Raw genomic sequence first — 12,559 nt, forward strand, 5'->3', positions numbered from 1 at the left:
GTATTACTGGCCACGCACTTTCTCTGGCCTAATAGTCTCCCCACCTGTGCCAAACGGAAGAAAAACAAAAGATGATGAATTTCAAATATGTGTTGGCCAGGCCTTTCTACTGTTGGATAAATGAAATGTTTGTATATATTCTCCAAAATCTAGCACAGCATTAATTATCACTGATTGTCATTAGAATTTCTCCAAAAAATAGACAAAGAAACTGTTCTTTAACAACTTAAATATTAATATGAATTAATAAATATGAATTAATATTTAATTATATTAGAATAATGTTATTTACTGTTGCAATACCAGATAGTTGCTTTTCTAAATATATTAAAGTATGTACAGTATTAGTTTCCTCAATAATTGTAAACTATAATATTTAAAGGTGCAGTGTGTAGGATCTGGTGGCATCTAGTGGTGAGTTTTCAGATTGCAACCACGTGAAACTTCTCCCGTGTGCCAAGTGTGTAGGAGAACTACGGTGGCCGACGCAAGAACGTTAATGGCTTAATCTACAGGCAGTGTTCGGTTTGTCCGTTCTGGGTTACTGTAGAAACATGGCGGCCAGTTCCATGAAGAGGACCCGGTCCATATGTAGATATAAACGGCTCATTCTAAGGTAACAAAAACACAACGATTCATATTTCCAGGTGATTATACACTTAAGAAAACATATGTATTAATATTAAATTGAATTTCTGCCAATAGATCCCCCTAATTGTAACACACTGGTCCTTTCAGTTCTCATTTTAAGAACACAGCATTATGAGTTTTTTTTTATACCATTTCATATTGGTAATTGGTACAGTACTTTATAGTTGTTGTGTTTAAAGTGGCAACAATCGATATTTTCATCATTACAGTTTATCAAATGACAATATTACAGAGAATTATCGCCTGAATCTGCAGCTCCCCTCGTCTTTACCGAGCTTTTGTAGCGAGTTTCAGCTCATTGTTTATCTGTCTGGTCTGTAACTTTACTGTTCAAGTTCACTCTCACCACTCTAATAGCATCGTTTTCAGCCACAACAGGCAGCTATTTTCAGCAGAGAAATTCTAAAAACTCACTGTGCACGACCTGCTCAGCACCACACAGCAGACAGACACCGTTAGCGACTTGCTGGTGAACATTGAGGAGCATTTAGCAGCTAAAGAGACAGATATTCATTTATTATTACGATTATGTAGCCAGACAGAATTGCGCACCACCTTTTTCCATACACCCATTATTCTCTCTCTCTCTTCTTTTCTCTCTTTCTGTTCAAGGCCTGGACTTTGTTTTCATGTAGCACTGCCTGGAGTTTTAAATGAAAATCTGTTGCCAATCTTGAACCAGTAGCAAGTTTTCCAAACTCTTGTGCAATCAATCATAAATTCCATCCCTGCTAGCATTATTTGGGTCTGCTGTGGACTAGTGGCTGGTGAACTCCTGACCTACTGGCACTCAGACAATGATTCCTCTGTTTGAGCTGTTAAGCTGATGCCTTGTCTCTTTCTTTGTCTGTATCTGTCTCTTTTGCGTTCGCTTTGTCTGTCTCTGTGTGTCTTTCCTAAGTTTCACTCCGTCTGATTCTTTCTTCCTCACAGTCTCCGCTTTTTTTCTTGTGTTTTTCCACGTCGGTCTGTGTTTCTTTTGTAGGCATCCCTCTCTCCCTTTCTTTCTGTGGCTTTCTCCTCTTTCTTTCTTTTGCTCTCCAAAGCACCACATGATGTTAAATGTTTGATGGCCGGCTGAGGCGTATGACCGCTCGGTTTTCCACTCACACAATAAGCACATTAAGGAGAGAGAGGGAGATTGGCGAAGGGAAGTAAGGAACTGCCATGGGAATAGGAAGAAGGGAGAAAAATAGGAAAGAAGATGGGGAAAATCCCTCTTTCCTCAGCAAAAATGTGGATGTTCAATAAATCTAAATGCATATACTTTATATGTACTGCATATAACTGCTAAACATTACCTAACAAAAGATCACACCTACATATCTGTGAAATGTAATACATTTAAAGCTATTTTTATCTACAGCTACAATAGAAACAAGTGCTCACTTAGATTATGTCCTCCTGTGTTGACGTCCATCAGATGTGAGAGATACTGGAGAAGGCTAGAGGGACAGATAAGAGGTGGAGGGAAGAAAAAGCACTTGTTGTGTATATATAGAAAGAGAGAACTGACAGACAGACCTCATTTACCACGGAGGAGTCAGCCCCGGCAAAAACAAACAGACGTCGTTCTACACAAAGGGTTATTTACCTTCGCTTACATATCAACCTAAATATCCATCTTAAAACACTATTCCATCCAGCACTCCGTCTGCTATTGATTTGTTTCTCTCTCTACTCGCCTCTATGACGCGTGGCCAACATCATCTTGAACGTCAGGGAAGGCTTGACGTGATTATTGTTACTGCTGCAGCCGGTGTGTTTTCGTCAACTGCTCACTTGAGGAAGAGACAGACGGAGATACAATTGAGAGATTATTTCATCACAGAGCAAATGGCTAAAACAACTACCATACAACTGAAATATATTATGACATCTTGTTATAGATGTAGCCGCTTCTCGGTAAAAATACTGAGTGCCCTTATCTCTATCTACTCTCTTATTTTGTGTGTGTGTCTGCAAGTTCTGGGACAGGTGTCCACTGTGTCATGTATTGCGCCTATGAACTGTTTTCGTACCCATGAACTGATTTTGGGTTTGTGGCACCAATGTGTAACCATTTGTCAGCTAATCTTTTAGCACACAGGCTGCAAGCTACTTAGAGGATTTTGCCACACACACATGCTGACTTTGCTGGACTTGGTTTGATTCGGTAGCCCAGCACGGCAGGGATTTACATCTCCATTACAACTGGCCTACCAGCTTGAAGGTGTATGTGTAGTGGTCAAAGCAGCGGCTGTAAAACGGTGGATGAACACATTTCATTTCATATATTCTACACAATAAAAGCCCCCCGTTATTTTTGCTGCTTGTTCTCTTCCTCTCTGCAGTATTAGTACACTTGTTTTTATTAAGAATAGCCGCTAACAAACCACCACTAATTCAGAGATAAACATTTAATTTCCTATAAATTCTTCACAATAAAAGTCCCCTGTTATTTTGTTATTTAAAAGCTTTTATTGTGAAGCAGCAAAATCAGGAAATGTTGGATTTTCATCCACAGCAACTTAACACGACTTCTGTACAGCTGAAAGCGAAACAGTGAAATAAGCCAGATTATCTGAAAGTACAAACAGGGATGTAGGAGAGAAACAAAACCTCTAACCACAGAGTTAGAAGCTACAAACAGACTGCGAGCTGAACACACAGACTTTTAACAAGACTCAGTCAAAACTGAGTATATGACTGGACCGTATCTGGTCAGTATGTGAATTTGTGGCTAAATTGTTACACAAATAGTCAGTGGTCAGCTACTCGCATCAAACGCTTGTTTGAGGGGAAGAAGGTGGGTCGTCACAGGTGCCGCAGTCTGCGAGACGTCACCGCAACCCACTTGGAGGTGGGATGATCGCACTTTGGCCCGAGTCAGGAGATAGTCCATCTTGGGCGTGGCACAACTCGGCGCGCTAAAACTGGTAATGGAAACGCAAATCAGTGTGGCATGGTTTGACTCGGCGCAGCCAAAAGTGCCAATGGAAAAGCCCTGCTAGATATACTAGCTAACTTATTAGTTAATGTTAGCCCTGCTCTCACTTTAAGTCAGCTATTTCTCATGTTTATTTTGTTTCGCTTGTTTTTATGAGAAACAGGCAATTAATTACAGTAAGTAGAAAATAAGTGGGTTGGGACAGGAACACACTTGTAATGGTTACATGTGAGAACATCCAGCGAATGGTAGAAGCCAGCGTAGCCATCATATTCTTACATGCAGTTTAACGTAGAACAGAGACCTGGAAGTCCTGAGAATTTGGTGATTTACTTGGTCAATGGTCAAACTCCATTTGAAGGCATCTTAGGTCACTGTCTGTCTCAATCTGGCACAGCTTTGTAACGTCACCTGCATTTGTCCCGCCCACAAAGGTTCTGATTGGCTGGGTTGTTTCTCCAAGCACAGAACAGCATTCACAAGAGCAGCATCAGTCCTTTTTGAGTCACTGATAAACTTGGTGATGTGGACAGTGATTCAGAGGTCTGAAACCAGGCTACCTCCTCCCCTCTCCTCCTCTTCTTCCTCCTCTTCATCTTCGTTCTCTCACACTGCATGACTTGCTTCAGCACCCTCCATCTCTCTCTCTCCTATCTCCCTGCACCGAACCAGCCGAGCAGAAAGTTGACTATTATGGATGGGTGGAGGAGTATGATGGTTGTGTGTGTGTGGGTGCGTGCGTGTGTGCTTGCCTCTGTGCATGTTAACATGTCTGCATGTAGTTATCCAGGATTGCGAATCAAGGGATGGAAACTTGTGACAAGTCATGGGTGACGAGTGACATATATCCTTTTACATTTTTTACGGTGCATGACAGACATGGATTATTAAATACTCAGATTGCTCATGTTGATTCCATAACTGCTTGGTTATTACTTTGTTTTTCCTGGCTGCAGGTTTACATCTACATCCACTCTTAATAAAGCAACATAACGGATTCATGGATTTCACATTAAGCAACTCGACTGCTGGATTAGTTCAAGCAGTCTTTAAGTTTGCATGCATGCGGTGGTAAAGGGCTGATGGGAAGGTAAGCGCTTGTTCCCCTGGGACGTCTTGGTTTTTGCTTTAAGCTACTGTAAAGAACATACTGTACCATACTCACACTGCTGTCAGTTTGAATTTAACTGATGAGGTGAATTGCCTGCCACCAATGCCCCTTCTGCACTTTGCTGTATATGGTCTACCAAAGTAGCAATGCAATCATTTTTACCCTAAAGTACTGGTCATGATGAAGATATAAAATGCTGTATTTCCATTTGTTCACTTGTAAAGCCTAAAGAAGAAATAGGTTGTTAGACGGTTGACTGTCACCGTGCAGCTTCTACTAAGTACAAACTGATGCCCTTTGACCTACTTTTGCTACAGCAATACTTTACACGCATATGTTTTTGTTTGTTTCACTTATTTTCCATATTCATTACAAATGTTTGAACCAGCTGTGGTGAAAACACACATCAGAATACACATCAAAACCATGAGAGAAAGAGAAAACGAGACCTCAATAAAGAGTTGAATAAATACAGGGATAGTAATTGCACTGCATGATGATTAAGTCATGCTTTAATTCTCTGAAAATGTGACTTTTTAAGACGGGGTGATAATGATGCAGTAGCAATTTGCAAGTGAATAAGGTTCTTATTTTCCTTTCCATAAAAGATATTAGAATTCCTTAAGCAAAACTGAACTTTGTTTTCGTGAATATTCAAAATATATTTTTTGTCTAGAGAAACAGGATTATTATGGTGGCCAGTACATTTATGCAACATGTAAAACACTTAAGCTATTGCTTTTCTCACTATATTTACAGTCATGGGATTATTGATAAACCCAAATATGACTAAATTAATGAAATTGTTCAGTTACTGCCTACAAACACATTGTACGGGTGTTGATTCTCAGTGGGATCAGCAGTACTGTAGCAACCTTTTTACATTACAAGGAGTTATTGGATTCATTGTTTATACAAACATTGATTATAGCAGCTTTAAGTACATACAGTATAAGCAACAGGAAAAAATTATGAAAACATGCTGTGCTGCAGTGAGTTTGGGGTCAGTTTTCATTGGGATCAACAGTGTTATAGCGAGCTTTTCACATTACAAGAAGTTATTTGATTCATTGTTAAATATCATGTAATGGAGCTTTAAGTTTCGTAAGTTACACAGATAAATTTCATATTCCTGTTGTATGACTCCATTGCAATTACAACTCAGTATAAGGCTCATTAAGGATCATTTCTGTTTTTACACATTGTCAAATCATAGGCAGATGTAAAACAATGATTAGTGAAGGCCTATACATTATGTATTGGAATTACTTGACTCTTTGTATCAGCATTTGTGTTGCCATCATAGTGCTGCAGGCACTTGTCCTTGGGTCTCTCTAAAACATGTGGCCTTTAGCACTAGCATTCAGGAAACATCGGAAAACCCATTTGTCTTCATTATATGCCATGCTCATCCCCTTTCCTCCTCCTCTCCTCCTCCTCCTTTTTCTACATCCCCCACCGCCCATCTCTCCTGCCTTCTAGCTTCGATGATAATGTGACATTTGTAATGACTTTGGGATGCTGCGGAAGCCATGTCTCTCTTATTACCAGCCGTGACAGAGACGCTGGTATTGTTTTCACATTGTGAGTCTGTGTGTGTGTGTGTGTGTGTGTGTCATCATGGCAACATGTGGTCCTGGAAATACCTACTGTAGCGGGAACTACCACGGAAGCAGTTTTGAGTACTTTGCCAGGTGTTTATATTTTTGTCTGTATGTGGACAGATTTTGTCACCGTGATAGCGTCACAACCGTTCAAAATGCAGTCACAAAACTTTATAGGTGTGTAGTTGAGATCAAAATGAAAGGTGAGTTCGAAGATGGGTGTTGTCCGAGCAAGGGCGCTGAAAGTATGGGGGTAGGAATTAGGGATGGGGCCATTGGCCCACCCACCTTAAGTCCCTGGCCTGATTTGGCGTTGCGGCTGTCGTGATCCCATCACTAGATGGTCTCTAGTTTAAAGATATAATTTACAACTGACGATCTCCAGCATTTATATGTTTTATATCAAGCAGAAATCAATGCTGCTGTATTGGAAAGCGGTAGGGGATGCTGGGAATTAAATCTCTTTTTTTTGTCAGTTTCAGTTTTTTTCTCACTTTGGTTAGGGCACTAGTATAATTGAATTCTCTTTCATAGAAAACACATAATGTTCACTGTGAGATTGAGGGGAGAGAAACAGAGAGAAGCAGCAGGAGAGAGTGAGCCACAAAGAACGAGATCAATTAGTTGCGATTTCGATTCGGAGGTAGAGGATGTGGTTATGTACTGCGTGGAAGGACCATGTATCTATTCATACTATGCTTCTTAGGGCAGCTACAACTGTGAATTTTGTCATTAACATATTACTCGCTGTGTGAGTGAGCAAGCATTTGTGTGTTTGCGACATGCATATACTTCTTGGCCTGCTTGCATACCTTCATCCTTCTAAGAGGGACTACAGCTGTGTCATTAGACTATTACTCAGGATGGTGTGTGTTTGTGCCTTGTGTGTGTGTTTGTGAAGTAGCAGCAGCTGTATATTCTTTTCAGCCCATTCAGAAGAGCACACACATTCATTAACAACAAGAGCTCCAAAGCACCATTTGTATGAGCTGAAGTAAGCAGAACGCAACAGTACATTTCCTCTCTGCCTTTTCCCTATCTGTCTGCTCTGAGAGTAGAAGTATTCTCCACTTGATTGCTGTCTGTCACACTGGCTGAAAGGAACTGTGGCAGCATCCTTTTTTTTCAGCTGGCAATAATGTGGCGCGATGCAGAAGCGGGGCAGAGCTGCATTGTGCTTTATCTTATCAAATGAGCGCAGACTAGCTGCATCGGAAAACTGAAGTTATTGTAGCTGAAGTTATTCAGAAGTTGTTTCGGCTGAGCATGAATTAACAAAGAAAAAACATTTGTCATCACATAGATTTGATCACCCATTATACTGTTTTTTTTTGTCAACAAAACAACATGCAAAGTTCTTAGTTGTCACATTCAACCCGGTGAAATGGATTAAAACGACTTTGCATCAGCAAAACTGAACTAAACACCAACTACATTTAGCTAGTACATTAAATGTGTTTTTATATTTTCTGATCTTAAATTATTTCATCCTGGCACACACCAACTGTCTACAAGCACTGAGAAGCTCTGAGAAGAGGAAATATGTCCTAATTAAATTAATAATTAAATAATAAATACAAATAAAGGACAGAGAAATACACTCAAGGCAAGGCAACTTAAATTTTATAGCACCTTTTCAAACACAAATAAATAAAAGATTGAAATGGGATAAAATAAAAATAGACAAAAATAATAATATACTCAGTGTACAGTTTATCAAACCGCCAGTATGCTTCTTCAGAACTGCTTGTCGGATGGTATCTCTGTCACTTTTGATGTGAAGAGCTGAGTGAAACATAATAAATCTTCCGGGAGAGTTTGTCTGGAAATGTGTGCTGTACTCATTCCCATATTTGAGTCATATCACCCCCTCCCATCTGTGCCCAATGAGGCCATTTGGATCAGGTATAAACACTTATGACATGGTCATGTCATACAAACAAGTTCTGCCTAACCTGTAGGGCTGGAACGATACACGATATACGATATACGATATACGATATACGATATACGATATACGATATATGATATACGATATACGATATCTTCTCATTTCTGCTCGCTGCTACCGGCTGTGGTTTGTTTTGGTTGATGGATACAGAATGGATATGATGTCACATTACTCTGACTACAACAATAAAAGCGGTAACTTCCTTTTACCTCTGCATAGACTCAAATGATGCAAATATATCGATTCTGGCATTAAAAAAATCAATGTAAAAATCGTGAAAAAAAATTGGGATACATTTTAATCTAGGAATCATTTGGTGAATAGACTATCAATTAACTTCCTCACTTGCGCGTCTCACGTGTTACAAAAACTCAAAAAGTACCTATTACTCATCAAAGTAGCCTCCTATGTGTCAGTGGCACCCAGTTACTGTATAGCTGGACTGTTTGTTGATACAAAATGCCTCGGAGTGTGTATGTAGTGTGTTTACCCAATGGCTGAAAAACACATAGTTTGAGGTAGGAGCAGGATATGGATATTTTTCCTCTTAGAAATATCAATATTGTTTGAAAACCTAAAGATGAAAAATGTGAGCGTAAAAGACATTCCCTCAGTTTAAAGCTGTGACTAATTAACAAAGCGCTGTACTAGATGTAGGCGTAGGATGCATGTCATGTCTTTTACCACCTGGAATACGCGAGGTACGTCGGTCGGGTGCTGGGTGCCTACTCTTGTGCCAACTTTCAAGTGTGCGGAGGCATGTTGTGCCTGATGTTGTAAGTGTGTTTTAAAATATTGTCCGTTGGACAGATTGAAAAGCTCTGGGTAGCCCTTCACTAAAGGCTGATATTTACGGAAGAAAGGAAAGATATCTGCCAGCTGTGATTGGTTGTTCCTTGTTACATGACATGTGTGATGCACGTTCCAAAGTTGAACTACTTTATCTCAGGGTGCAGACATTGTGGCCACAAAAATGGGCGCTTGGGAACACTTGTGCCATGGGTTTGGCCCTAAAGCATCCACGTATTTCATCTTACTTTCTAATGACAACACACAGTCTTTACACTGTAAAAAATTAAATCATACTCTGATTATGAGTACAATCATCTGATTTAATTACTTGTAGAATTGCCCATGACACTGATAGCAGTGGGATCTGAACAGAGATTAATTGTTCAAATTTCCATAAAGTTCATCAAGCCAACAGGGAATCAGTGTCTGTTGACTGTCTGGCTCCAAGATGCTCAGTCTGAATCACACATCTTCTGGTACAATAAGATCTGCTGTGCTGCTCTGTGAAAAACAAGATTTTGGCAGCACATTCACACGTTGTCACATTTTAATCATCGTTGTTGTCGTCATCTTTATCTACCTCTTTTTCTCCTTGTTGTCAATGTTGTTATCATCACAGCTCGTTCCATCCGTGTTCTGTGTGTACTCCAATGTAAAGCGAGTGTAGGAATGTTTCTATACATTTAAGCAGCAGAGTCTGTGACTTGGTGCATGTACAGTATGTCCGTCTGTGCCTGTATGTGTGTGTGTATGTACTGTATATATATATATATATATGTGTGTGTGTGTGTGTGTGTGTGTGTGTGTCTGTCCACGTCCCTGTCTCCTTGACTCACTGTCACCACAGGCCTATGGGGAAACAACCACCCACACACTTTCTGATATGCAGTGTAAGATGCAGTGCGTGAGTGTGTGCGTGCGTGCGTGCGTGCGTGCGTGCGTGCGTGTGTTTGCACGTGCACTGATGTGAATAAAATTGGACTTGTAGAGAGGCTGAATGGTTTAGTGTTAGCTTGTGCTCAGGGATAAAATGATTTATGTGTATTGTTTGTGTGTGAGAGAGACACCGTAAACCAGGGAGATTATATCGAGGAGAAAGGGGAAATGGTAAGATTGTTTTGACCAAGTTCCAACTTATTCACTTTATTAATTATCACCTGTATAATTCAATGCAATAGTTTTGCGAAACCTCTTGTTAACGCTGTGTGAGAGAGGCATTTATTCACATCTATGTAAACTCCAAAGTTATGGTTGTTTAGAGCGGTTTTGTGCTTATTTTCATACAATCCCTTGCAACCAGTATGGTTTTTAAACTATAAATTTAGAATCTACTTTTAGAGACAATGTTATTCAACTAAACATGTTTTTGTTTTCTTTGTCAATTCAGTATTGTCAGACAAGCACAAACAGGACACAGTAGATTTTGAAACATTTTGGATAGCTCAGTGTCTGTCTACCAGTTAATCTGTTTGCCCCATCTGCAGGGGTCTGATGTGTGTGTGCGTGCGTGCGTACGATCTTTCTATATCGCCCATATACAGTAAATTATGTTTCCCTTAGTTTGTTTATGATCAATAGTCTGAAACTTATGGGTCAAGCTATGCTAACACTTCCTGACTGCTCTATTTTCTGCATTTGTGTGTCAAATAATGGAAACCTGAGGATCACAGAGTGCCGTGTGGTCAGTGTTTATCCACGCTGGGATGTTGGCAGTGAAATGTTGGCGCCATATTCACATCCAAAAGTCACCCTCTCTATCTCCTGTCCTCATGTGCAGGCAGTTGCTCCCAGTGACTGAATGGGTACCCGTGGGTATGTTAATTTTGTCAGATCACCCGTGGCTATTCTCAGATTTGCAAGTGTCCCAGTTTACATTGACGCATCCTAGGGCTGGGCAATATGGCTTATAAATAATATCTCAATATTTTTAGGCTCCATATTTTCTGTAAAACAACATAACTGTTTGTTTTAACCATTTATATTTAAGTCTGATTAATTATTCACCCAATTGAATTGAATCAATTTCACATTTACTAATTTAGTTTTTTTTATTTATTTATTTATTTAATTATATAATTTTATTTATTTATTATTGTCAGACTGACTGACTTATTTGGATGAATGTGAAGTTGCCTGTCACATTCACCATAAGGTCAGTTTTCTTACCGTAATGCCTAGTATACACACATAGCACAAAACAACAGAGGGCTAGTTTGTCCGTCTTTCTCCATGTAGAGGGTGGCGTCTTCCATTACCGCTTCTGAACTCAACACGTATAAAGTCGCTTTGGCGCTCTCTCCAGGCTCTTTCTCGTTTTCCTGCTTCCCTCCAGATACAAAAACACACACCCCATATGTCACACACACTCGCCTACTTCTTGTTGTGTCTGTGAGAGGGAGAGTGCCAAAGCGAGTATTATGCTGTCAAATTACGTGACGAAAAGTAGTCGATGTTCGAGCTATAGTCATTTACTACAACTCACATAGAAGATGCCGCAATACATTGAGTATATTCAATATATTGTCCCACCCCTGATACATCCAAGGCTTTGTGTCCCTAGGGGCAACTGTTTCTGCTGATAGTTATGATTCAGTCAGGGATAATGCTGTGAAATTTTGCCGCCTCTGAATACAGATGTAATAAAGAATCTCATGTGTCTTCTCACAGCCTCCATAGGCCAAACACTTCTCACATATTAACAGGCTGTTACTGAGAAGAAGTTTGACATCATTTTAGTAAAATTTTCAATCAAACAACAGTATTTTAAACTGTTATAGGCCTTCAAAAGGTTCAAATGAACATGAAGAAACACCATTTAACCCAGGTCTGCTCTCTCTAAGCTTTGTAACTGGTAATATTCAGTCTTTCTTTCATGCTGTTTCCCATCTCTCTCTCTCTCTCTCTCTCTCTCTCTCTCTCTATCCATCATGTCTGTCCCATGATTAAAAACTCAGTTAGCCTTCAGTCCATTTCTGTTCATTATCCCTGCTCTCCAGCAGCGTCTGTTTAGTTAGTGTCACATTGATTTATACACACACAAACTGTGAGAGGCCTTTTCATAAACGGGTCTGACTTCCTTAATGACCCTGGTGCCCTACACCCAGAATGTGAGTGGCTAGTATAGGTAATCATATTCAAACCATTGCTCCCACCACCCTCTATGGAAAAAAGGGAACATAACTTATTTTATCATTAGATTTTTTGTTTATGTATTCTCAATTCCTTACCTATTCATCACCTTCCTTACCTTATACCTCCTAATTGCCTAATATCACTTAAGGTATAGTGCATTTTTATATTTTTAATGAGTTCTGATGGAAACAATTTTTGTAGGTACACTGTTATTTTTGACAGTTTTAATAGTGACAAAAGCATTTCACAGAGCAGGTTATTGCATTTGCATCATTCATTTCACAATGCAGGAACATCCCACCACCCAAGTTGAAGTCATTTCTCTCAGAGGTTCTTCCTAGTCGCAATAATAGCCACAGTACGCTCCAAGATTTCCAATTAACAATTTA

The 12,559-nt window shown here is 39.7% G+C and overlaps 1 protein-coding gene across 4 annotated transcripts in view; it reads left to right on the forward strand.

Moving 5' to 3' along the window:
• pde4ba (phosphodiesterase 4B, cAMP-specific a) overlaps positions 1 to 12,559 on the forward strand; it is a 202,547-nt gene that overhangs the window by 61,253 nt on the left and 128,735 nt on the right. The window lies entirely within an intron of this gene.

This window comes from Sebastes umbrosus, chromosome 5 (assembly GCF_015220745.1).
Source record: "Sebastes umbrosus isolate fSebUmb1 chromosome 5, fSebUmb1.pri, whole genome shotgun sequence".
Lineage (NCBI taxonomy): Eukaryota > Metazoa > Chordata > Actinopteri > Perciformes > Sebastidae > Sebastes > Sebastes umbrosus.